Source organism: Panthera uncia, chromosome D2 (genome assembly GCF_023721935.1).
Source record: "Panthera uncia isolate 11264 chromosome D2, Puncia_PCG_1.0, whole genome shotgun sequence".
Taxonomy (NCBI): Eukaryota; Metazoa; Chordata; class Mammalia; order Carnivora; family Felidae; genus Panthera; species Panthera uncia.
In genome coordinates this window covers 32,106,238-32,130,657 of record NC_064818.1, presented here as the reverse complement: position 1 = coordinate 32,130,657, position 24,420 = coordinate 32,106,238, and the positions used below count along the sequence as shown (strand labels likewise).

General features: G+C 38.2%; 2 protein-coding genes across 8 annotated transcripts in view; one reads left to right on the top strand and one right to left on the bottom strand.

Moving 5' to 3' along the window:
• MCU (mitochondrial calcium uniporter) overlaps window positions 1-24,420 on the bottom strand; it is a 203,099-nt gene that overhangs the window by 86,366 nt on the left and 92,313 nt on the right. The gene's annotated exons all lie outside the window — the stretch shown is intronic.
• The window catches only part of MICU1 (mitochondrial calcium uptake 1), a 417,233-nt gene continuing 407,725 nt past the window's right edge, over window positions 14,913-24,420 (top strand). The window contains exon 1 of the mRNA XM_049646197.1: window positions 14,913-14,919. The gene's annotated coding sequence lies outside the window, so the exon portion shown is untranslated. The remainder of the gene's footprint in view (window positions 14,920-24,420) is intronic.

Genomic DNA, 24,420 nt, shown 5'->3' with positions numbered 1-24,420 from the left:
AGGTATTACTTGGTGTTAGAGGACAAATTTGTCCCAACTTCCTGGAGTATATTTCTCGGAGTTATGATAGACAGAACTTTAATATTATAACAAATTTAATACTGAAATAGATATACTTAGTACATAGCTGAATAAAAAAAAGTATGCAAGCTTTAAATGTACAACATGGTATTTCAGAGAAACTTTATACTTGCCAAGGCCATCCTAGGATCCTGAGAGGATATATGTCTCACTGTCTATAGTTAGGGGTACCTGAGAATAGCTTGAAAATTACCTAGTAACTTTCTTTGTTATGATGCCAGGTGAGATCCAGCAAGGTAGTCTGTAAGATAGCTTTTGTGGATAAAGTAGTCGTAAAGTTTAAAAAAAAGGAAAAAAGTGGAAATAAAACTTCAGTGCACAAGTGTAGGTGACCAAAACTACCATATTATGCCTCATTTGTTTGTCATGGTCAGAAAACTGAGTGTTCCACATAAGTGAGTTTTCCATGAAACTAAAGCCCATCCTTTTAAGTATAAAATCTTTTCAAGTTTTAAATTTCTTTCTTTGGAAGAACTCCTAAAGTATTTTTACTTTAACTTTTTACTGTGGAAAATTTTAAGTATATACAAATATATTCTACAATGAATCCCATGTATCCATCACCCAGATTCAACAATTACTGACTTAAGGTTGATCTTATTTCATCATTCTACACCCCATTTCCCCTGCTAACATATTATTTTGAAGTTCCAGAAATTATATCATGTTATACACTAATATTTTAATGTCTAAAAGATAAAATTATTTTAAAAACATAATCACAAGGATCATACACTCACACATTTTCAATTTTTAGTGGCTTTAATGGGAAATATTTTAAAATTTACTCATACTTAAAGCACACTGCTTGTGAAACAACTTCTATTTGACAGTCCAGAGTCCTTATCCCTGGGTGTGGGGTGCTGCCATATCAGAAACCTAAAATATGCGGCCCTGATTCTGAGATGTGGTGGCAGGTGGAGGTAGGGTGGGACATGAGGAGGCTGTTGCTAAGAGCTTAAAGGTAAGTGTGGAAAATTTGTATCAGAAGCTAGAGGAAATATACGTAGTGGTGGACATTTTGGCAATATTGTCACTTATGCTAATGTGGAAAATAGGAAATCTACCTAACGAACTCAATGTTCTAGCTAACAAGATTTTGGGGCAGAGTTTTAATGGTGCTATCTGTCCTCTCCTAGCTGTCTAGAGTAAAATACAAGCATAAGAGATAAGCTACAAGAAAAATTCACTTTTTAAAGGCAAATTTAAAGGAAATATACAAAACTTTGGATTTGCTCAGTTTTTCTCATTCCTTATCTCTACGGAAGGCAAACTATTCTCAAATTAAGAAATAGGTTCTGGGCAAACATCAAAGCCAGAATGAACCTTTAGGGTCCTTTATTAAGACCTCCTCAGGAAAAATTTAAGGTGGTGCCTTATAGACCTTTTCAAACAAGCAAACAAAAAGGCAGTCTCAAGATATTAGGTCATATTTCACAATACTCTTGTTCAACACTAGGGATTCTAAGAATTGTAAGGGTATTGTCTTACTGCAGTCTCACAGGTACCTCAAGTTTGAGGAGGGCTTGTCCTGAAGAGATTTTGGTTGTGAGTTTGTCTAATGGAGTGAATTTATAAACTGATTCAATAAGAAGACCACAAAGGTTTCAGAGAAATTGTACCAACTTGGACTGAAAAGGACAGAAACACAACAAAATGAAAGGAAAGGAGGCTTTGGACTTCCCAAACCTGTAAACGTTACTCAGCTGCAAAAATTGGCTAGTTTTATGCAAAAACAAGGATGATTCAGCAGAATCAAGAGCAAGAGAGTAGAGCCAAGAATCTAGCAAACAGCCCTATGGATAGAAATATGGAGCCCTCCCTAATCAAGGAACTGGCAACATGTGCTATTAATCAGTAACTGCAATGTATCTCGTTTTCCCCCTTTTTGATGGGAGGGTGTATTGTGGTTATCCTATGCGTGCCCCATCATTATGTGTTCCATTTATGTAAGGCAGATAACTTATCTCTTTAGTCACAGGTCTTCAAATCAAGAGGAATGGTTCTCTAGGAACTAAATGCAAGAAATTGCACCATTCAGGGCCTCATTCATACCTGGACTTGGTATAGATAAGCTTGGAGCTAATGCTGTACTGGAATGTAAATTGAGGGTCTTGGTGGAAGAGTTGAATGTATTTTGCAGTGTTGGAGGGATGTGAATTCTTATAGCCAGAGGGCAGACTGGCAAATTGTATCTACTGAGGGTCGCTACCACAATATATCTCATCTCACATGTTTTTTCTCATAATATAAATACACCAATAAATTCTTCCAATCAAGAGGAGGATCAGTGATCCTTCAAATCTGGGCAGGACTATGAATATGGAAGTAATGATACATAACTTCTGAAACTAAGTCAAAAAAGACAACATAGCTTTCCCCTGGTTCTTTTGGATCTGCTTTCTTAGAACCCAGCCACCATGTGGTTAGGAAATCTAGGTCACATAGAGAGGCAACATACAAATATTCCATATGAAGAGCCAGCCTCAGCCAGACATGTGTGAGGAGGACGCAGCCATCATCTAACTGTAACCATATGTGATACTCCAAGCAAGAACTATCTTGATGAGCCCAAACAACCCACAAAATTATAAGATAATACAATAATTGTTAAGTCATAAATTTTAAGGTGATATGTTACAAAGCAATAGATAACAAGACCCCAATACATTTCTCTTTAATAAGTTAAACTCTCACGGCCACAACAATATATAGAGACCTGTTTGACCATATATATATTAAGTGGTTCCAGACTCCTGAGCTTCTACAAAATTTTCTGATAGTGTAAGCAGATAGGGTTAGGAGTTTCCAGGAAAAGAAAGGCAAGGCATAGCTTTCTTGACATAACAGAAGTCACCTGAGGCGCCCCAGCCATTGTGTGATCTATGCCTGACCAACACTACTTACCCAAGCACATTTTTATTTTATTTTTTTTTTAACATTTTTATTTATTTTTGAGACAGGGAGAGACAGAGCATGAACAGGGGAGGGTCAGAGAGAGGGAGACACAGAATCTGAAACAGGCTCCAGGCTCTGAGCCGTCAGCACAGAGCCCGACGCGGGGCTCGAACTCACGGACCATGAGATCATGACCTGAGCCGAAGTCGTCCGCTTAACCGACTGAGCCACCCAGGCACCCCAACCCAAGCACATTTCTTAAAAAACTTCCTGGGATATATTAAAATTGCAGAAAATAAACCTCAGTAGTTAATGATTTTATGGGAACAAAAGAACATAAAAATAAACAGCCACTACCAGGCCAAGAGATAGCCTAACCAGATCAGAGCCAATAAATCAGTGGTAAAACTCCCAGAGCTGTTTCAAAAGTAAAGACTGACCTAAGGTGCCTTCTTGAGTTTTTACAGAACTTAAACCCGTTTGGGCGCCTTCTTGAGTTTTTACAGAACTTAAACCCGTTTGAGCACTCAAACACAGAACTGACTGGAGCCAGAGAACTGATGATGCCTGCGAATGCAATCAACTAGGACCTGGCCTCTGTCGACTTAGGATGACTTCTGCCACAATTCTATCCTGAACTCTCGTTTGCCAAGCCCCTCCATGAGTATGCATGCACCCTTAGCTTAAAACTTCCCTGATCATACTGTTAGGGGAAGGGGCGGGCACCGCTTCAGAAAATATCCCTGGTGTCCTCTCTACTTGTTTCAGGTAAAACCCTTCCTGTTCCCACTCTGGCTTAGTTGCGTCCTTTAGCTCTATACCCACCAACAAGAGGCAAACCCAGTTTCGGGTTACCACAGTTTTTCCTTTTGCTGGTTCCTCTCTTTTTGAGTGGTTTCAACATCTGGCTTCCTATCTGTTGCTTTATTTTGGCCAAGTGAAGTTCTGAGGCAAGCTCTGCCTCACCTATATGATTATGCTTATTTCTGATTTCCTAGCTATACAGTTGCCCCTTGAACAATGCCGGGATTAGGGGTGCCAAAGCTCCCTTACAGTAGAAAATCTCTGTATAATTTTTGATCCCCCCCAAACTTTACTAATAGCCTACTGATGACCAGTAGCCTACTGATGAACCCTTACTAATAACATAAACAACTGACTAACACATGTTTTATATATGTATTATATACCGTATTCTTACAATAAAGTAAGCTAAAGAAAAAGGTTTTAAGAAAATTGTAAGGAAGAGAAAATACATTTATAGTACTGTACTGTGAAAAAAAAAAATCCATGTACAAGTGCACCTGCATAGTTCAAACCCGTGCTGTTCAAGGGTCAACTGTACCATTACTGCAGTAAGCCTTAGAAAGGGGCATAATCATCGTCACCAACATCTGCTGGCCATGTAACACACTATACCTCACATGCACTGATGTCATTTAATCTTCAAAAGAAGCTCCTGAGGAAATATCATTATTCTAACATTCACACAGAGATACTGAGAGTGACTTTATCCAAGGTCACACAGCTAGGACCTGGCACAGCCAGGATTCAAACGTGACTTCAAAAGCCTCAGTCTTTACTACACATACGACTTTTTTTTTTTTTTTTTAACATTTATTTATTTTTGAGACAGAGACAGAGCATGAATGGGGGAGGGTCAGAGAGAGAGGGAGACACAGAATCCGAAACAGTCTCCAGCCCTGAGCTGTCAGCACAAAGCCCGACACGGGGCTCGAACTCACGGATCGTGAGACCATGACCCGAGCTGAAGTCGGCCGCTCAACCGACTGAGCCACCCAGGTGCCCCCGACTCTTTTTGATAAAGGAAATGAGGTAGCAATCTCTTCTGAATAGACTTAATTTAAAAATGCTTATTGCTTTTTGGCATTTAGAAAGAATTTCCTACATAAAAGAAACTATGTTCAGAAAAAGAAAAAAATGAAGTTTATATAATTTCATATTCTTATATAAAATGTGCAACTACAACTAATATACCTTCACTCAAATGGTAATTACTTAGATTAACTGCATTTAGTGATTCATGGCATTTTAATAACTATGGGAAAACACATTGGCTGAAAGGCTTCCTGATAAAAACAAAAATAAATTATCCTATATCTAAGTATGCAATATAATCAGGCAGGAACCTCAAAGAAGGAGAAAGAGAAAAGCTATAGCTTTTTCAGCATTGCTTTTAAAAAGAAAAACAATCTATGGGGCACCTGGGTGGCTCAGATGGTTGAGCCTCTGACTTCGGCTCAGGTCATGATCTCCCGGTTCGTGGGTTTGAGCCCCTCATCAGGCTCTGTGCTGACAGCTCGAAGCCTGGAGCCTGCCTTGGATTCTGTGTCTCCCTCTCTCTGTGCCCCTCCCCCGCTCGCACTCTGTTTCTCTCTCTCTCAAAAATAAATAAACATTAAACAAATTTTTTTTAATAAAAAGAAAAACAATCTCTAAAAAGAATCTATCTAAGGACTAGCATAACTCTGACATCCTTTTCCTGGACCAGGGGTCTAAGATGCGGATGGTGAAGAGAGTAATAAAACAAAAAGAAGTGAAAATAATAAATACTAATGATTATAGTTGCAGTCCGTACATGACATTAAATTAAAATACTCTTTTGTTCATTTTACACAACTCTGAGCCACGTTAAGAGATGGCCAGCTAGCAGCTGAGCTTACAGACTTAAATTTGATTTGGGTCATTTCAATTCTAAAGAAACTCAAATAACGTAACACCCATCACTAATTTGAAACCATTGGGAATAAGGTAGGGCAACAAAGGCAAAATGTGCTACTACTTCTTACCTCTCAACAAGGAGATCATTTCACTTAAAATCTTAATATATGCTTACAACTCCTCCCCTACATCTGCAAAGACTATCAGGAATATGTATCATATAGACACCCTTCCAGGGCAAATCAATCACTCTGAAGAATAGCCACTAAGTATATACCGATAAGAGCAAGGCTTTCAAGATTTTGAAATGCCTCCAAAGTATCTGATCTATCTTTGTCACACCACAATACATTTCTTTATTTCCTATTTCTCTATAATCAAAATGAAAAGCACTATTATTATTTAAAATATATACTGGATTTGAGATCCTAGGAGACTGCATTTCAGTTGAAGTGTTGTTATTCATAAAAGTGCTTCTGCAATTAAAGCTTTCTGAGCATAGGGGCGCTTGGGTGCTCAGTCAGTTAAGCTTTCGACTGTAGGTTTCAGCTCAGGTCTTGATCTCACCGTTAGTGAGTTCAAGCGAGTTCGAGCCCCACTCAGGGCTCCAGGGCTCCACGCTCACAGCACAGAGCCTGCTTGGGAGTCTCTCTCTGACCCTTGCCGCTCTCAAAATAAATAAACTTAAAAACAAAAAGCTTTCTGAACATAGTAGCATAAAGCATGCCTACTAGCTTTTTATTATATAGCCACAGCCTTTCCTAGATACAAAACTATAAATAAAAAAACACCAAGGAATCCCGGGAATGTCCAGGGTTATTTCACCAACCAAAAAGAGATTCAATTGAGTAGAAGATGTGTATTTCAACTCTATTCTTTTTTTTTTTTTACATTTATTTATTTTTGACAGACAGAGAGAGACAGAGCACAGTGGGGTAGGGCCAGAGAGAGACAGAGGCACAGAATCTGAAGCAGGCTCCAGGCTCTGAGCTGTCAGCACGGAGCCCGACTCAGGGCTTGAACCCACAAACTGCGAGATCATGACCTGAGCCAAAGTCGGACACTCAACTGACTGAGCCACCCAGGTGCCCCTCAACTCTATTCTTATTATTCCTTCATCTCCATTCATCTTCAAATTAATAGAATTCAAAAAATAAGACACATTGAAATTATCTTGCAGAGTTTTCTTTTTAATACCATTTCTAAGAGGAGTAAATGATTCATCTCAAATTTCATAAAGTTAACAATCTTTATATGTTTGTTGAGGCTTCTGGGAGGTATATAATACATACAACTTCCCCTGTAGCTTTCCCCACTCCCTTAACGAGGGGTGGAAGAATGAGGATAGAAAGCAATGAAAACAGAAAAGTCTAGAATTAGCCTAAAAGTTATTTCTCTTCCCTTGCTATAGAAAAAGCCAACATTCACTTAATACAGATTAAGGGAATGTCTTTCCCCACGTCTTCTTTGCTGAATTTTGCAAAATGAAAGAGATATACTAGAACTAGACCAAAATATTAGTAACAGGGCTGGAATGTTGCCAGGGTTAAGAAAGATTCAGAGTTCAGAATTCTGAAGTATACGTCTACAGTTTAGGTCATCTATGACAATGCATGGCACAGAACAGGTTCTCACAAGGTCTCCTGAATCAAACCACTAAGCAAACCAGAACCAAAGCCAGAAATGTGTAACACATGTGTATACATGATGTGTGCACATCAGAAATGTGTCACCAGAAACAACTTGTGGGCCATGTAATAAGAAGAGGAATGGATACCTTTTTGAGTATCTCTGATCATGCTGGGTGTTTTTTCCAGTTTCTTTCTTTCTTTCTTTCTTTCTTTCTCTCTCTCTTTCATAAGTGAACTTTTTTTTTAAAGTTTATTTATTTTGAGAGCGAGAAAGTGTGTGTGTAGGGGGGGGGGGTGAGCAGAGAAAGGTAGAGAGAGAGAATCCCAAGCAGGCTCTGCACTGTCAACACAAAGCCCAATGAAGGGCTCAAACTCATGAACTGTGAGATCATGACCTGAGCTGAAACCAAGAGTTGGACACTTAACCAACTGAACCACCCAGGCGCCCCTCCAATTTCCTTTTTAGTGCTTCATATTTTATTGTGTAATTTAGGTGGCTCGGTGTAATCTGAAGTGCCTTATAAAGAGGATAACTACTTTTGTGCCATGATTAGAAATATGAATCTAATTTCAGAAGCCTCGGAGAGTTACAAAGATTAATGTCTTTTTCTTGGGTGCAAATTTGATGGAGACTTATGAGGGAATAGGACCCAACAGGAATTAATGGAAATAGAAAGGGAAAGCTAGAAATCCTGGAGGTAAAACTTTACCCAATCTTACTTTTGAGGGAAGGCATGAGAAGAAGAGCTAATCCTGTGTGTCAAATATGGTTTAATCTTACTTCATCTGGGTGCAGATTGAAAATGAGCAATTCTCTCATAAAACAAAATCAGAGAGAAAGCTCAAAATAAGATGATTAGACTATAAATGACAAAGCTAGCATTATAAATTTTTATAAGCTCCTATACTTACTTGACACAAAGCTAAAGCTAATACAGTTCTAGACATATCACGGAAGCTACAGACATTTGAAGAACACTTTATTATAGTTAATATGCAATATCGATCACTCAAATTCCAGCCATTTGTTTCTATTAGATATTAACTGGTACTTATACTCACAACAAGAAAACTTGTATTACATAACATTATTTAAATCTAAAACATCTTACTATCTATTGTGCTAAGATTACATTCGTAAAGTACCTTAACTATTTCCAAAATTTCCAGCCATTCAATCCCATTTTTGGAAATGGTCACCTCACCCAACATATCAATTTTGTTCCCTTGATGGTGGTAGGTTCTAAGGTTGCTAGAGTGTCCCTGAGCACAGGTGAATTCAGAGATAGTCAATGGGAGAACCCAAAGAGGTTACCAAGCCTGCTCTCTCATTTTTACTCATCTAACACCCCAAACTCATCCCTTACAAGACTCAAAGAGCAGACACAGTAATCCTTCTAGAGACGTACAAATGAACCAGTTATAGGACTCAAGGACTCTAAGCACAGTCTTATTTTTTCAGTGAGGGAAAGAGATAACAAGACATAGGAGATTCAGGAAAATAGCGAAACTGGCTCTAAGACAGGACACCCCATTCTAGACTGTCGTCAGAGGAAAGGATTCAGACATACCTAATCCTTACTATCTTTAGTCTCTACTTAGCAAATGTGAGGTTTATTTCAACAAACCACTGGATCCCCTCAGTAGCTGTTAAAATAGGGGATGTTGTAGACTAGCAAACAAGCACTCTATCATGAGCCAACAACTCATGATGTGTTACCAGGTGCCAAGACAAAATATAAAATGATTTTTAAACACATCTTCTTTACCCATCCCTTAGCGATGTGGGTGTGGTGTAAAATTTCCACACAGAATGTACTAGATGAACTTTCTTCATTACTACTTTGTATGTGCAACCATTTATAGTCTACTACCTATGTGTGCACACTACGATCCTAACACTTCGGTGCTATATCGGAAAATAGTCACTAAGTTTGTTAACTATCTGGAGTCACATACTCAAAGTCAACAACTACTTGTTTGGGTAATGGCTAGATACCTATTAAATGAAGACGCCAGAATATCCTCCACAGATTCCAATATGGAATAGAATCTGTCCTTGTTTCCTGACAACAACCATTTTCCTAAAGAAAAGGTATCAACTCAGAGCGTATTATGTATAAAGCAATACTGAAGTAAGTGCTGTGAAGAAAATAAAGAATGAGAGTAGGTCTGTGATGGCTAAGAAGGTACAGTCTAATCAGTGAGGCATGATACAACCATAAAATGGACATACATTGGTTTATAACAATGAAGTGCCAAATGAGAGGTAAACCCAATGAAATTTAAATAACAACAGAAACTGAATTTTCAATGAGTCAAGATTATTGTGACCGGGAGTGGCTAGAGAAGGTGTCTTGGAGGTGGGACCTCACCTGGGTCCAGCAGGATATGTTATTTTATAAGGCACAGGGGGCGGCAGGTTTGTCCCTTAGAGCATGCTTTGTTTAGCTGAATATTATAATCATTTTATATTACATTATTAAGCTGATAAAAAGCTTACCCTTTAAGCTTGAGATTAATGTATGGTCCTTGAAAAATCTCCTCCTCTCCATACAAACAATTTATTTGCTATTTTGCTATTTGAGGTTCAGGATGATTTACAAGAGGTAGGAGTGCTCAGATTTGGTGGTTTGCACAAACAAGTGTTGTAGGAAACACCTAAAGCTTCAAACACACATATTCTATCAGTGATAGCATGTTTCCAGGAGGACTGGATTGAGTGTGAAAACTGGGAAAACAATGTTTATGTGTCCCAAAATAACTTAATACCAACAAATCTGTGAATTAGTTGCTGTTATCCTAATCCTTCCAATGAGAAAACTGAGATTCAAGGTGGTGACAGAGCCAAGAATCAGCACAACTAGGATCTGAAATAAGACGTATCTGATTCAAAACATTCATCTCTTTCCACTATTTGTGACTCATTTTTATACAGTAAAAACAGTGGATGCTCACTCCATGTTGATTTGTTCAAATAAAACACTGAGTATATATGTATTTTAAAACACACACACACAAAAAAAACCTAGCCAGAATTCCACAAATAGCTATCCAGAACTATATTAATTAAACTGGGTGACATCTCAGAACACCAATCTCATGCCTTACGAAAATATCTGTGTGGCAAATCAATACAGTATGTAACATTTTATCCTTGAACTTTTACTGCATAGCATTAATACCTTATTTAATACAGCCTTTACTTAGTCACTTACTATTCAATGGACACCTTTCATCTACTCTAATCAGTAACACAGACCTGGCAGACAAGGATCTATTATTTTTTTTTTAGAATCTGTAAATTGTGTAATACCTTCCATAATATATGTACAATAAATACCTATTAAGAAGTGCTAAGCAACATTCCTTTAATTTCTATACAAAGTCTCTTTCCCAAAAGGATTCTTTTCAACCACTTCTATTATTAGATAACTGCCTCTAAATTAAAGTAAGTGGCTACGCACATATCACAATGTTTTTCTTACAAATTAAACCAAGGTCGGGGCACCTGGGTGGCTTAGTCGGTTAAGTGTCCGGCTTTGGCTCAGGTCATGGTCTCGCGGTTCATGAGTTCAAGCCCCACATCGGGCTCTGTGTTGACAGCACGGAGCCTGGAGCTTGCTTCAGATTCTGTGTCCCCCTCTTTCTCTGACCCTCCCCTGCTCACACTGTTTCTCTCTGTCTCTTAAAAATAAATAAACATTAATAAAATTAAAGCAACAACAAAAACAAGAACAACAAATTAAACCAAGGTGAAAACTGCTGCCCTCTAAGATCCTTTTACAGACTCAGGTCAGAGATAAAGTGAGCCCTTAATTCCGTGAAGTGAGTAAAAGAGGAGAACTTTATATAAACACTAAACAGTGAATAAAATTGTAATTCTGGACTATATGCCAACACACAAAAGAAGCTCATTTCAAGCTGTCAGATAAATGCCCTACTCAACAAGTATGACTTCCTAGAATATATATTTGGCTATTTTATATTCTGTTTCCTTAATCTGCCACAAACTCTGACAATCAGAGAATGGGGGATGTAAGTGGCAGGAGGGGAGGTGGGGAGACAGAGGCAGAGAGAGGAGGAAAAGAAAGCTGTGGCTTCGGTAAATACATAACCACTAACCTTGCTGCAGAGACACCAAGGTTATTAGGAAACTGCCGGCATAGCACTGCCAGTTTCATCTGGAGCAGCATCACTGCCATGTGGGTGGCGAGCTGTGTGATATATGTTGAAGTTGGGGAGATTCTCCTGCTGGCTCCAGAAACTGCATCTGCATGCTAAGTATCTCGAGGCAGGAGAAGCCCTAGGCAAACGAAAAGAGTAATCCCTGGACTACTGGGATATGTGGAATCCCAACTCCCTTGACAACGGCGAGATTCTGCTTGAACAGCTCTATCAAGTGAGTAAAAGACACATACACTAGGAATTGGCTGATTCAGGTTTTAAAATCATGGCTTCTGTGCTTTTGCTCTTCACTCTAACAAGGGCACTATCATTTAGAGCTGAAAATACATTCACATTAGGAATTTCCCCAAATTTGCTGTGTAGGAGGAACTCCCCACATCACGCCCACATGAAAAAGTAAAGCTGCTATGCAATATACTTCAGCCAGAGGCAAAGCGCTCAGCAGCACCGCCCCCCCCCCCCCCACACAAACACTTAGGGACAGGCTTTCCCCAGCATGTGCACTGAAATGAGGAGATGGTTCCCTTGTCTCCGTGCACAGTGACACATTAACAGTTACAGGAGCTCCTGAGTGCACAGAGCACTGTTCCTGACAGACAAGGACATTCAGAGATCTAATCCCTGCTGCCAGTTGCTTTGCAGGACTTTCTGTCCTTAGATATGTCACTAGGCAGCAAGCTTACTTAAATTGATTCTTTAACCTCTCATACAACTAAATGTATACTCTTTGCATTGGTTTTCAAGAAGGAATACAAGGAAACCTCTTGGAAGATGCCAATCCCTCACATATCCAGGTAAATGGGCTCTTCAACCTCATAGCACAACATGAAAGGTTAAGCACAACATGAAAGGCATCCAATGGTGCCCCATCTTCCTCTGGCTTCCCTTAGATCAAGCAGCAAGGTTAATTATGTGAAACAGCTAAAAGGGTACAGTAATTGGATATTGACTTTTGGGTGCTGATGAATTTCAACAATGCCTGTGGCACTAGGCTTCATAATAAGCTTCTCTTTAACTTGTTTTTGAAACTAAAGAGTCAAAGACAAAGGAAACAAATTTTTTTAAAAAAAGAAAAGAGAGGAAGGAAGGAAGGAAGGAAGGAAGGAAGGAAGGAAGAAAAGCAATACTACCTTAAAAAAAATCTTTGGAGCTAGTCCTGGGGAAGATCCTTCCCATATGCATCTGATATTAGGGACCTCTCCACCTCACTCCACTTTGTGTTTTTCTTGGCATGATCTCTGCTCTCTCCCTTCCTCAGAGAAAATAAACAGTATTTACTATATATAACACTTTGGATACAATAGGTTCCTCCCTCCCCACCCCCACCCCCGCCCCACCAAAGCCTATCTTTCATCCTGCAATGTTTAATTGACATATTTTCCCTCAAACTAAAAATGGGCTAGACCTCCCAACACTGTTACTAAACCAGCTCTCTTAGGAAGGGATTACACAGTATATGCAAAGCCTCTCAGATGCCAAGGATAGACCCCAAGTAGTGACCTATGATAATTCCTTGTCTAAGTCCAAATCACATCCCTTCACGGAGCCACTACTTTGTTTTTACCATACCTTTGTCCTAAATGATATTCTAAAATAAACAGTATCACACTTGTTTTTGGCCATGAGAATGGGGTTGAAGGAATAGAAAGGAATTTAAAATATTCTTCAAAATATTTGGAAGCTATATATATAGTGCACCCAGATGGTGTACCCACACCAGGTAACAAAATCCAACCTGAAAAAAATCTAAACACTGACATTCTCTAGCTAAGGTGGAGCATATGCAATGCAGTGGTTTCATTTAAACTATTCAATTAAGTACTTATGGTGGATATTGATTATGCTTAAAGTGCATTCAGCAAAAATTTCAAACCAGTTGAGTTATTGTTTCCTTTTTTATGACTGGGAACTCCTTTCACACTTTCCTATAGAACTGTAGACTGCACATTGCTCTGGTTTCCTCGGTGGAAGGAAGGTCCATTGAGAAACACCACCAGTCACAAATATTTCTAAATTTCCTGGATTCTTGATCATTTATTTTGTTTCCTTTGAAGTTCAAGGGCTAGTCCCTTGCATACTACTGCAGGATGTTGGCTCATGGTTAGATGGCTACACTAGAAATATAATGACTTCTGTTGTTCCTGGCCTTGCTAACTACCAACCAAGATACAAATAATGCATAAGTCCTATAAACAAGGAACTTACAAACTAGTAAGGAAAACTAGACATACATCCTTGCAAATTTAAATAAGAAAACAAAAGTTAAAATGAGTTCCTTAAAAGAGGTACAAATTCAGTTGGACTTTTAAAAAACCAGGTAGAGGGATGCCTGGGTGGCTTAGTCAGTTAAGTGTCTAACTCTAGATTTCAGCTCAGGTCATGATCTCATGGTTCATGAGTGTGAGCCCTGCATGCGGTTCCATACTGGCAGTATGGAGCCTGCTTGGGATTCTATCTCCCTCTTTGTTCCTCTCCAGCTTAAACAAACTTAAAAAAAATTTTTTTAATAAAAAAAAAAACCCAGGTAGAATTTAGGTAAATGAAAAAGTACAAGAAAGCATCTGGAAGAGCACAAGTGAAGGAATACATACGGTGTGAGGGTTGGGAATGCACCCGGCACACTACAAGTGGAAATGGGCCAGTTCAAGTGCTGCTCCACCTGTACAACCACTTCCCAAAGGAAATTTCAGGTGTACAGAGAAGGGATGTAGCATTCTTTTAGACTGCCAATTTGGGGGTTCTTCCCACACAAATATGTGGTTAGAGTATATTCTGTGGAATCACCAATGGTGAAGGAGGGAGTGTTCTAGAATGAAGTGTGGAGAATCATGATCCATGGCCCGTAGAGGAGTCTGCAATCCTGGCAGCACTCACTGTTTTACCTCATGGAAGTGACCCAAAATACTGGATGAGAGTGAAAAGGAGTTTTCCCTTTTTGCAGCCTGTGCGTGACCACAAATCAGTGTCCTCATGGCTAGAACTGACCATTTGGATCATCCTCAGGTCCTGTCACTAAAATAGTTTCCAGAATCATTAACCCTTGGCCAAGCCACAAAGACCTTAAATATGTATCCGCAACCAAGGGAAGGAGGGGTGGGGGGGATAGAGAGAGAGAAGAACAGACATGAAAGTAGATATCTGTTTTTCTGAAGTATGTTTGAGAACTAAACAACTTGCATTCTCATTCTTCACCCAGGAATTCGTGCAGGTTAAGCTCCCACACTTAAGTCTCAACTGATTCCCAGGAAAACATCACATCTGCTTATGTATAACCACATAACCATCTGTTTCTGAAAACAGGCATAAATACCCAAATCCCCAAAGCCCTGTTTTAACCACAAATGGAATGAATGATGTCTCACCCACAGTATACTTGATGTATTGCTGGAAGCCGAGCTATCCCAGCCTGAGTGGCAGGGCCCGAGCTGTGGACGGATTGGTGACTGCAAGGCAGACCACTGACAGTGAAGCTTCTTGTACTCCTGCTTTTAGTAATTTGGCCTTAATAAAGTACCTGGGGTATTGTCCGTTGGGGAATTGCCCTCGGCAGGCCCCCTGGGAAAAGAACCATTAGGGAAGAAAATAAGGTTCCGCAAGAAATTGAGCAGCCTTACATTTAGCCATTGCCATCCCCTATGGAGACTCCTCTACTTAAAGGAAGGATAGCCTCATGTAATTGCCAGCAAAGGCAGCCAACTAAGGAGAGACAAATGGATTTGAAAGCCCCACTCTGGCAACTAAGGAGTGTATCTCTGGGCACAGGTGACTTCAACTCCTAGGCCCACCTGGCCCCCCCAGAGGCATTCCAGATGATGACTGAACCTAGTCGGTTAAGGTACAGATTGGTTCATTAATTCCTAGGTGCACTGTCTCTCTGAGAATGTGTGAGGCATGGGTTTCTAAGGCCCTATCGGTCCCTTCCTGGCACCTCGGACAGAGGCAAACACATTGTTCTTCTGGCCTCATGTGGTTAGGAGGTCATGTCCCCGTAACTGTTCCACTTAAGGTGTTGAGAAATGGAGGGCCTTTTATGAGAACAGCAAAGCAAATGCTTTGTAGATTATAGATAAACACAGATGCATAATGGAATAATGTAAGAAATTAATCAATAATCAAAGGGTATGCGGGAAAATTAGGGGAAAATCACCATGTAATTTCTTAAAGGTTGATTACACCTAGGAACTTTTTCAAAATTAGGTAATGTTAGAAAAACGTAGATGACATATGCTACAAGGAAACCACTAGCATATATAATGCCACATTTGCTACAATAAATCGGCCAGATCAACTCACAGCTGTTGTCTGTCCATTTTTATTTTTGTTTTTTATTTAGTTTTGTTTTATCTTCACTTTTTCGCCGATGCCGTTCATCCTTCGGGAACCCCTGGACCTGCTGGAGCTGGACCCCGGCAATGTATATTTTGCCTTTGGGAATCCTCACCACCTATAACCTGACTAGCCTTCAGTTGAATTTAACCCTACAATTCATTTAAAATTAATAAGTGTAAGAAACTGAGGAGGCTATATGAGGAAGCGAAGTGTGAAAGACAAAGTAAGCCATGGGAAAAAACTCTAAAACCTTGCAGCCCAGGTTAAGGATACGATCAGTTTATACATCTAAACAAAGAAGTCCCTACTGGCTCCAAGCAACCTCAGCCTCAACAATTTCTTATCCCCAAACTCCTTGCCCAACAAATCCAATTCATTTTCCTAATTACCAATAACAAGATGCCAAATTCTACATCAAAAACCTAATAGTCCCTCCATGTGTACCATCCCCCTTAACCCCACTCAAGTGTTCCAATCCTTATAATAAAATGACTAAAATACCCACAAATAAATGAATAAATTATTCACTGAATTATTGTCTCTATATGTCAGTCAGACCAAATAAATGAGCATCACAATGTCATAAAATTATCACAAATATGTTATATTATTGTAAGACATTTTTAATTTTTTATAAAAGTAATCTCTATACCCAACTTGGGGCTTGAACTCATGCCCCTGAGATCAAGAATCACATGCTCTATTGACTGAGCCAGCCAGGCACCCCAGAACATTTTTAATTTTTTAAGAGCTTTTTCCTGTCTAAAACTGCATCTGATTCTCACTATAAGCCTATGAATAAGAAAAAGATATTAACAAGAGAAAACCAGAAAAGGAGTTGACACGGTAAAATGCAGATATCACTATTTGAGGTCTTGTTTTTTTTATTTCAGTATTTTTGCATGCATGTATGTATGTATGTATGTGTGTGTGTATGTATGTATTTATGTATGTATGTATTCATTCATTCATTATGCTAGACCCTTCCAGACGAAGGGAGAGTTGGAAGGGGAAGGAGTGAAGCTCCTTGTGGCTTTCCATTTAAATCAAAGAGGCATCATGCTCCTGTTTTCATAAGAGATTGTGGTAAGTTCGTTATAACAAGTGATGACAAATGCATCTTTCCTGCTCTCTTTCCAGTTTATCTAAAATAACATACACATACACATGCACTAGTCAAACAATATCTTAGAAAACTGCTTTTAAAAAACTTCAGCAGACTTTATTTTCCACTTTTGTCTTCCACAGTTATTTTTTAAAAATACTTTTGAGATATAAGTCACATACAAAATTCACCCATTTTATGTGTACAATTTAGTAAATTCACAAAGCTGTACCACCATCATCACTATCTAATTCTAGAACATTTTTGTCACTCCCAAAAGAAACCTCATGTCCATTAATATTCTCTCCTCATTCCCTTCACCCAGCCCCTGACAATCACTAATCTACTTTCTGTCCCTATGAATCGCCTATTCTGGACATTTCACAGAAATGGAATCAGACAATATAGTCTTTTTTGACTGTTTTTTTCCACTCAGAATATTTCAAGGTTCATCCATGTTATAGCACATATCAGCACTTCAATCCTTTTTATTGCCAGATAATATTCTATGAATGTACCATATTCTGCTTATCCATTCATTCATTCATCAGCTGATAAACATTTGGGCTATTTCCACTTTTGGGTTATTTAGGAATAATGCTGTTATAGATTGTATAAGTTTTGGGGTGGGCATATACTTTCATTTCTCTTGAATATATACCTAGAAGTCAATTTGCTGGGTCATATGAGAAATCCATGTTAAACACTTTTAGGAACTGCCAAACTACTTTCCAAAGCGGCTGCACCAGAAATATACGAAGGCTCCAAATTCTTCACATCCTCACCATTACTTGTTTTTTTCTGCCTATTATGATTATTGTTGTTGTTATTGCCATAGTAGGAGATGTGAGGTGGGATCTCATTGTGGTTTTAATTTGAATTTCCCTAAGAATTGGTGAAGTTGAACAACTTTTCATGAGTTTATTGGCCATTCATACACCTCCTTTGCAGGAATGTCAATTCAAGTCTTTTGCCCATTCTAAAATGAGATTTGAGTTTTTTTATTATTGAGTTGCAAGGGTTTATTTTTAATATATTCTAGAGGCAAGTCCTGTATCAAAGGTATGATTTGCAAATATTTTCTTCCATTCTGTGGGTTGTGTTTTCACTGTCCTAAAGGTATCATTTTGCAGAAAAGAAATCTTAAATTTTGATAAAGTGAAAATACATATGTTTTGCACAAAGTGCAAAGCCACTTGTGCTTCTGGTGCCATAACTAAAAGATATTTTGCCTAATCCAAGACCATGAAGATTTACATCTATGTTTTCTTCTAAGTTTTATTGTTTTAGATCTTAAACGTAGGCCCTCAATTTATCTTAAGCTTATTTTTTTCTATGTTGTGAGGTCCGGGTCCACCTTCATTCTTTTGCCATGTATGTCCAGTTATTCTAGCATCATTTGTTGAGCAGACTATTCTTTTCCCCACCGAACTGTCTTGGCATTCTTGTCAAAAATTGTTAACTGTATATGTAAGGACTTATTTCTAGATTCTCGATTCTATCCCATCGTCTACCCTTACGCCAGCTCCATGCTATTTCTCTTACGGTTGCTTTGTAATACATTTTGAAATCAGTAAGTGTGAGTCCTCCAACATTGCTTCCTTTTTCAAGATTATTTCAATTATTCTGGGTTACTTGTCCCATATGAATTTTAGGGTCAGCTTGTCAACTGATATAGGGGGAAAAAAGCAGCAAAGATCTTGATAGAGATTATGATGAAATTGTAGATCAATTTGCAAGTACTGCCATCTTAACCACGTTAAATCTTCTGATCCATGAACACGGGATACTTTCCATTTATTTTTGTTTACTTTCTTTCAATAAGTTTTCAGTGTACAAATCTTAACACCTTTTATTAATTCCAAAGTTATTTTGATCACAGATACAGCTGAATTGATGCTCATTGATGACTATATGTTAATGGTCCTCACTGCATTGGGCATCGTTATTCGCATACATATTTATCCTTTATTTTTAATCCATTATACATCCATGTTAATTTGGAACTTTAAGTAATCTGTAAACTGGTTACAAAAAACAGTAATCCATGACCACTACTCCTTCCCCTTACTTCTACTCCTCCACACCTAACACATTCACTTCACGTCTTCCTAATTCACTTAGGTAACTGCTCTGAACTGATCCTTTTTGCTATTTGCTCTCATATTTCTGAATAACACACTTATAGTACCACTCCTTGAATTTTCAGCTTCATGAATCATTTACTGTGGAAAAAAAATTTCAGCTCTCTTTCACATATACACATCCCCACTGACCCCATTCAACTTGTCCTCTGTATATTATAATTTCGTTTTCATTATGTTGACTATGCAAATGCTATTACAGTTTAGTAACAGAGTACATTAAGATTACTTTTTCTGTCCTGTACAATTTTAGTTTCCCTAGTTTATGACCTTTCTTTTGGCTTAGTTATCTATATATTTTAATCATCAATTCCACCCCAAATTTCCTTCCACCTATATAAATCTCTTCTCAATATAGTAAAATATAGTAAGTACTCTATCCATTCTTCTTGAAGATATCGCTCTTGGAGCTTTCTGAACCACTCCAATCTAGACCAGTTGCACTCTAGGTCTGTTAAATAGTTGTCATCTCAAGATGTATATCTGCCATCATTCTGAAGACTTCCTTCAACTCTAAGATCCCACTTCTCAGGTATCATCTCTTTCTAGGAGGACTTCTTCATTACAGCACATATTCCAAGAGCTTCCTGAGAAAGTATGCTTGGAAGTAAAAATTGGAGACCTTACATGTCCGAGAATTTCTTCAGTCTTCCTCAGCCCCTATTTCAAAGTTTAACCAGGCAAAAAATCCCAGATTACAAATTGCTTTTCTTCAAAAATCACAGGTCATTTTCTACATTATTTAGTAGCTTCCACTGTTAAAAAGCTTGAGCTCTGATTACCGACCTTTTGTATGTACTTTTCTCTTAATTCTGTAGGATTTTCTTTTTTTCATATTATTATGAAATTTCAGAGGTCCCTGACCTGGGTCTCACTGTGATTGGCAATTGTTGGATTATTTCAATTTAGAAACTTATCTTTCAGGGGCCACCTGGCTGCCTTAGTTGGTGCAGCATGGGACTCTTGATCTTGGGGTCGTGAGTTCGAGCCCCATGACGGATGTAGAGATGACTTAAAAATAGAACCTTTAAAAAAAAAAAAAAAGAAACTTGTCTTTCAGTTATTGAATTGAATTGTTTCTTGGATGATTTTTTTCCTCCTTTGCTTTTTCTATTCTTTCTTTCAGGAACTCTTATTTAAATCTCTTTTGGTTACTGGACCTCTTGGACTAGTCCTCTGATTTTCTTATTCTTCTCTCCTAAGTTTTACCTTTTTCTTTTAGTTCTACTTTGTTGGTCACTTCAAAGTGGCTGTGGAATAATTTGTTATCATGATTTTAATTTCTCTTTTTGGTTTTTTGAAAGCTCTTTTCTAGGCAAGGGAATTAAAAGCAAAAGTGAATTACTGGGACCTTATGAAGATAAAAAGCTTCTGCACAGCAAAGGAAACAACCAACAAAACTAAAAGGCAACCAACGGAATGGGAAAAGATATTTGCGAATGACATATCGGACAAAGGGCTAGTATCCAAAATCTATAAAGAACTCACCAAACTCCACACCCGAAAAACAAATAACCCAGTGAAGAAATGGGCAGAAAACATGAATAGACACTTCTCTAAAGAAGACATCCGGATGGCCAACAGGCACATAAAAAGATGTTCAACGTCGCTCCTTATCAGGGAAATACAAATCAAAACCACACTCAGATATCACCTCACGCCAGTCAGAGTGGCCAAAATGAACAAATCAGGAGACTATAGATGCTGGAGAGGATGTGGAGAAATGGGAACCCTCTTGCACTGTTGGTGGGAATGCAAATTGGTGCAGCTGCTCTGGAAAGCAGTGTGGAGGTTCCTCAGAAGTTTAAAAATAGACCTACCCTATGACCCAGCAATAGCACTGCTAGGAATTTATCCAAGGGATACAGGAGTACTGATGCACAGGGGCACTTGTACCCCAATGTTTATAGCAGCACTCTCAACAATAGCCAAATTATGGAAAGAGCCTAAATGTCCATCAACTGATGAATGGATAAAGAAATTGTGGTTTATATACACAATGGAATACTATGTGGCAATGAGAAAGAATGAAATATGGCCTTTTGTAGCAACGTGGATGGAACTGGAGAGTGTAATGCTAAGTGAAATAAGCCATACAGAGAAAGACAGATACCATATGGTTTCACTCTTATGTGGATCCTGAGAAACTTAACAGAAACCCATGGGGGAGGGGAAGGAAAAAAAAAAAAAAAGAGGTTAGAGTGGGAGAGAGCCAAAGCATAAGAGACTGTTAAAAACTGAGAACAAACTGAGGGTTGATGGGGGGTGGGAGGGAGGGGAGGGTGGGTGATGGGTATTGAGGAGGGCACCTTTTGGGATGAGCACTGGGTGTTGTATGGAAACCAATTTGACAATAAATTTCATATATTTAAAAAAAAAATGAAAGCTCTTTTCTTAGAGCTCCTAATATCAGTTTTAAAAATGCATTATTTTCTCTCTTTCTCTCTGAGGATTATTGGCAATATATTTTTAAATTATATTTAGTGATATACTTAAAAATTAGTGATATTATTATTTAGTGATATATTTAAAAATTAGTGACATATTCCTACATATGCTCTTTTCCCTTTAAGTTGCTGTTTCCAAACTGTTTTGGTTCTACTGTTCATATTAAAATCATTACTCAAATGTCTAGTGGTATTTGACTGACTGCTCTTATTTAGGAGTGAGGGTAAAGGCTAAAAAGCTGACTGGTAGCTTTATGCAAACGGTGGTCTTCACTGCAAACTGATCCGGTTGTTTTATTTCTCTGGGAAAACCCTAGTGATCAATATCTCTAGATCCTGTTTTCAGATTATGGAGAATAATACCAGTTTCCTACTTAGAAGGTAAAAACTTGTCTGCCAATATCGTCAAAGCCAAATGAGGAAAAAAATATCAATGCCGAATATATCAATTTCGATTTAATTCTCTTCCAGTAGAATACCCTGCCTTCACAGTATTTAGGGTTCCTCATTCCAGAAGACTTCTGTTTCATTCTTTTTACGGACTAAATTTTCAGTTTTCCTTGGATAGGGGAAGGGAATCTGGTGGACTAAATACCATGTAAAGAGACTTTCAACAAATCCTTCAACTAATTTCTCCTGTTGTTAACTCACTTATTTACATTTCAAGGGTATTGGAGGGTGTTTCAGAATAAGCCAAGTTCCTTCTCAATTTATACCATTACTAACTTAGGATTCACTTTCTTAAAGAAGTACTCATTCCTCTTCTCTTCAGATTCCTAAATCTAAAATTTCTAGTCCCTTCAATTTCCCTCCTCTTATCTTTGTCTTTTTGTTCCCCTTGTGGATTTATGTCTTTTAGAAAAACCACTTGTCATTTTAATGGAATTTTGAGGAGTGAAGGTAAATCTGTGTGTTCAATGTACCAGATGACCATAGTTAATCCTGCTATATGATATATAATAAAGTTGTTAAGATAGTACAGCCTAAGATTTCTCATCACTAGGATAATTTTTTTTCTTCTCTTTTTATTTTATCTATTATGAGATGATGGATGTTAACTAAACACACTGTGATAATCACTGCACAATATATGTAAATCAAACCATCATGCTATACACCTTAAATTTATATAATGATGCATGTTGATTATTTCTCGGTAAAACTAGAAAAAATCTACCATATTTAACTGGAAGCACCCACATTTATTAAGTCATACTTAAAATCCAGGGGCACCTGGGTGGCTGAGTCAGTTAGCATCTGACTCTTGATTTCAGCTCTGGTCATGATCTCGCAGTTTCTGAATTCGAGCCCCATATCGGGCTCTGTGCTGACAGTGCAGAGTCTGCTTAGGATTCTCTCTCCCTCTCTTTCTCCCCTACTTGTGCTGTCTCTCTAAAAATAAATAAATAAACTTAAAAAAAAATTTTTAAAAATCATCTTCAAAATCCAATACCAAGATCCAGGGGCAGATTGAACTACAGAATTCCAAAAAGCTACCTGGAACAATAAAGAAAAAATAAAGTTAAGATATACTCTTCTACTATATTTTTCCTCCCAGGATTTAAAATTTGTCAGATAGCCAAGAATAAAATTACAATATTCTTTATTTTATTTGAGAGATAGAATCTTAAGCAGGCTCCACACTCAGTGCAGAACCCAAGGTGGGGCTCGATCCCACAACCCTAGGATCATGACTTGAGCCAAAAGCAAGTCAGGCACTCAACCACATGAGTCACCCAGGCATCCCCCAAATTGTAATATTTTAATAGTCATTAGGTGTTGATGGCCAGTGGTAGCTGGAAGTTGGGCTTTCAAAGTTTGTTGATATTTGTTCTTTTTGTTGTTAAAGAATGATAAAAGAAATGGATGAAGAGAAAGTAAGGAGAAGCAAATCATGTCTATTCAGCTGTTATTTTTCTAAATGTTTTTTCACCAGGTGCCATTTCCTTACTGTCTTTTAATTTCATAAAGAAAATTGATTTTGCCCCACCCCTTGGACTCCTTTTGGGAGGTAGGGCTGGTTGCGTCTCCATGGATGGCCACTGGCTTTCCCTCTACTCCCATCCTCATCAAAGGCTCTGCTGGGCAGGAGTCCTGGCCGGTGGCCAGATTCCCAGATCCTAGGCTTCCATATTCCATACACAAGAATTTCATTCCTCCAATCCTGCAGTACAGAGCTTGAAGGACTGTATGAGTTGGCCCTTCACAGAAATAATCAAGTAAACATTTACCATTTTGGTATTTAAATTATGTCATCATGCTTTGAAATCCTTTGAAAAAGGATTTGCTTCATTTTGTTACTTTCCCTTCTATTTTTTTCTCTTTGATGATAGGTTTAAAAACGCAAAGATCAGATAAAGCTACTTTTGGAAATCCTTTTGGACTTGATCTTCCTCTAGAACTTTGCTGATGAACTATTCACTTGGAAAAAAATTTTGATTCCCAAAAGAATGATAAAATCAACAGTGAAACAAATACCAATAATGTAAAAAGTGTTGAAATCACTAATGAAAACTTGCAAAGCCTCTGAACCTCACCTGGAAGAATGGCCACCTCTGAATTATTATTTACATGTATTTTATTATCGTTGGTACAGAAATCCAAAATTTGTTGGTAAATATACATATCAGAACGGTCTAGTCTTGGAGCTTTGGAATAGCCAAGGATTATCCACAAGTAAGATACACCCTCCCCAGATGACACTGGCTCCAGCTTTTACCCTGAGATGCTCTCAGGATCCTTCTATCACAGAAGCTCACAGGAAGCAAATGTGCTCATTCAACTGGTGTACTAGCCCTGTCTTGGGACTCACCTGACTCAAATGGTAAGAATGGCAGACCTACTGATGACTTGGTACCAAATATTCTGATATATATATATATATATATATATATATATATATATATATATATATA